At 42.3% G+C, this 3,956-nt stretch overlaps 1 pseudogene; it reads left to right on the forward strand.

The window, feature by feature from the left end:
• The first annotated feature begins 393 nt into the window (after positions 1-393).
• LOC110589517 lies at positions 394-1,112 on the forward strand (annotated as a pseudogene).
• The last annotated feature ends 2,844 nt before the right edge of the window (positions 1,113-3,956 follow it).

Consider the following 3,956-nt stretch of genomic DNA (forward strand, 5'->3'; position numbering starts at 1 on the left):
TATGTATATACATATATATATGAAAAATTCCATAGAAATTTGGGCAATAGGCTTAAGCAAGATATTTACAAATGAAGAAATATAGTCAATAATCACATACAAAGGTTCAGTATTACCAGTAATCAAAGAAATATAAGCTAAAACCCAATGGCCTACCTTTTTACTTCTTGTATTATGATGGATTTAAAAAAAGAATGGCCAGAATTGTCAAAAATATACACATTCTCTTATTTGGAAGTAGGGATGTAAATTAAGAAGGTTTTTTTGAGGGCAATTTGAAAATAAATATCTAAAGCCTTAGACTTTGACCCAGTATATACACTTCTGGGAATGTATCAGAGGAAATAATTAAAGTGTGCAAGGAGAGACCGGAGATCTTGCAACTGGAGCAACATGGCCAAGCCTTGTGGGGTGTACCTGAGCGGGGAAGCCCACAAGCAGGTGGATGTCTTCAGGCAAAGCCTTTTCCAGGAGGCAGAGGAATTCCTCTACAGTTTCTTGCCACAGAAAATCATACACCTGAATCAACTCTTGCAAGAGGACTCCCTCAATGTTGCTGACCTGACCTCTCTCCAGACCCCAATGGACATCCCCATCCCAGACCCTCCACCCAAGGATGATGAGATGGAAACAGATAAGCAGGAAAAGAAAGAAGTTCCCAAGTGTGGCTTTCTCCCTGGAAATGAGAAGGTTCTCACCCTACTTGCCCTGGTTAAGCCAGAAGTCTGGACTCTCAAAGAAAAATGCATTCTGGTGATCACACAGATCCAGCACCTGATGCCCAAGATTGAGAATGGAAATGACTTTGGGGTGACAATCCAGGAGAAGGTGCTGGAGAGGGTAAATGCAATCAAGACAAAAGTAGATGCTTCCAGACAACCATTTCCAAGTACATCTCTGAATGCGGGGATGCTGTGGCCAAGGCCTCTAAGGAGACTCATGTAATGGATTAAGGGGTCCTGATGCATGAGCGAGATGAGGCAGCCTATGGAGAGCTCAGGGCCATGGTGCTGGACCTGAGGGCCTCCTATGCTGAGCTTTATCATATCATCAGCAGCAACCTAGAGAAAATTATCAACCCAAAGGGTGAAGAGAAGCCATCTATGTACTAGTCGAGGGCCAAATAATAATAATAATAATAATAATAATAATAATAATAATAATAAAAAAATGACCTATGCTTTGTGTGGAAAAAAAATAAAGTGCACAAGGATAGCTCAAGGACGATCTTTGCAGCATTACTTACAGTAGCCAAAAATTGGAATATCAATCATTAAAAATTATGACAGAAATCCACATGTATTTACACGCACACACAGTTAAGGCAGGGCAATGGTTTTCACACTTGACTGTGTATCAGGATCGCCTGGAGGGCTCACTAAAGCAAGACCCATGGCCCCACTCCCAGAGCTTCTCATTCAGGAAGCCTGCACGGGGCCTCTAGATTTCACATTTCAGGGTCCCCAGATGATATTGATGCCAATGGCAGGCATCGCATTTGGAGAACCTCCATGACACAGTGTTGTTTAATGAGAAAAGCAAATTACAATAGGGGTAGCATGATCCGGTGTCTCCATGTACCTTATAAATGCATAGAAAAAATTCTCAAGGATAAACCCAAAAATGTTAACAATGATTATGTCTAAGTGTCAAGATTATGGGTGTTTTTAATTTTTTATGATCAACATGAATTATTTGTATACGTTTAATTAATCGGCCATTTCTCCCCCCTAATAAGCAAATTTTATGAAATCCGCAGGTGCCCCTGTCTTCTCGAGCTGCCTCTGCCTGGAGACAGTTGGGGTCAGAATCAACATTCCGTGAGTTTTTTATTATTAATAACTACTTTATTGAGATACAACTCACATACCATACAATTCACCCATTTAAAGTGTACGCTTCAATGGCTTTTAGTATATTTACAGAGTTGAGCAACCATCACCACAGTCAATGTTAGAGTATTTTCATCACCCCCAAAAGAAACTGCTACCCTCCAGGAGTCATTCCCGCTTCCCCATCTGCCCCTCCCCCAAGGCCCTGGCAACTGCTAATGTACTTCCTGTCTCCATGGATTGCCTATTCTGGACATTTCCTATAAATGGAATCATACAATATGTGGTCTTTAAGAGTGGCTTCTTTCACGTACATGTCGTTTCCATACAAAATCCCTGCCTTTGCAGGGCAATCCTGCAATCCACCTTGTCTTGCATCCTCCACTCCAGCAAAGTACAAGCTTCCACTTGAGGAAGATCCTATGGACATGGAATAAAGTGCATGAAGTTTAATATACTCTATGGACCACCTCTCCTCTCACCCGAGGCAATTTGAGCATACAGTTGGGTTCTTGCCTCTGTTTTGGACTAGTTGAATTTTGAGACACAAGTCACCTCCTAACAGACATGATGAAGAGCAAGAGGGCAGGCCCAGGGCTCTGCCCGTGCTTGCTCTGTGACCCCAAGCAAGCCACTTGCTTGCTCTGAGCCTCTGTTCCTCTTCTGGGACCAGGTCACACTAGCACCTCAGAGTTGTTGGAGAACTCAATAAATTAATGCACATCTAATGCTCAGAGCAATGCCTGCTACCATATAAATGCTCAGCACATGTTAGCTCATTAGCATTATTATAACAGTTAATTGGATTTCAATATCTGGCAAAGTTTCTTTGTCGTGAAGCTCTGATATGGTCACAGAAGCGGATGCCTGGAATAGATTTAGCAAAATCTCCTCTTATGAAACTACCCTGCCTCCTTCTCTGGGGGGGTTGAGGAGAAGACTGGTGGCTGATTCTACCCCCAAGCGGTTGCTGCATGCTAAGAAATTAACACTGTGGGGGTGCTTTGGGAAGTTATTAGACCATATACAAGGAAAAACCATAATAATAATCACAATACCAATACAATAAAAATGAATGTCAAAATCAACCCCCCTTATATTTGTATGTCTCCCAAAAACATGCCTGAAATCATTACTTGCAGTGCAAGACAATTTGGAGGACACCAGTAATGTCTGTGGGCTCCTGGCATAGGAGGATCGGTTCTGAGGCCTGGGAAAAGCCAAGGACAAGTATGAGAGACAAGAAGAAATACATGGCCAAGCATCCCAGAGCAACAATCAAGCCTTACCAGGTTGGCCTTGCTAACTAAACGTCACAAGTGGAACGCAACAAGATTAGTTGCCCAGAATTTTTCTTAGACTACTTAGAGCCCTTTGCCATTCCTCTGTTGTTTTTGTTTCTTCTCTAGCTCAAAGGCATCACTGCCTTCAACTTCTAAAATTCAGCCCGATCAATAAATAACTTTAGTGAGCAGCCATATTAGACTGGTTGGGAAAATTTGAATTTCCCGAGCAAGTCTATTATTTTTGGTGAAAACATCAAAAATGTTTTCAATAGTTTGGATCCTCCTCCAGAGGGAGGGAGAAGGCTGGGTCATTTTCCTAACCTGGGTGGTGTCACCGGAGAAGGCCCTCCGTGTGTGCACCCACCAACACCCAGAATGTGTTCTCTGGAACCAAGTCTATGTCCTCTGGCTCAGTCTTTCCAGAACACTTCATTGCATCCATCAGCCCTCCCAGCTCTCGGGCAGGCTCAGCCTCCATCTTACACCAGTCTCAGGTGGGAAAGAAAAGTTCCCGGATGCTCTCTGGCACTCTTCCTCCTACTGACCCCCTCTCCATTCCTTTTAATCACTAACAACACCTGCTCTTATTCTTGAGTAGATGGTTATAAGTATAAAACTTTATAATGCCTGTTGGACAACTGCACTACTGGGTATTTACCCTAAAGATACAAAGGTAGGGGTCCAAAGGGGTACGTGCACCCCAATGTTTATAGCAGCAATGTCCACAATAGCCAAACTGTGGAAAGAGCCAAGATGTCCAACGACAAATGAATGGGTAAAGAAGATGTGGTATATATATATATATATATATATATATATATATATATATATATATATA

The sequence above is a fragment of the Neomonachus schauinslandi genome, chromosome 6, assembly GCF_002201575.2.
Source record: "Neomonachus schauinslandi chromosome 6, ASM220157v2, whole genome shotgun sequence".
In the NCBI taxonomy this organism is placed as follows: domain Eukaryota; kingdom Metazoa; phylum Chordata; class Mammalia; order Carnivora; family Phocidae; genus Neomonachus; species Neomonachus schauinslandi.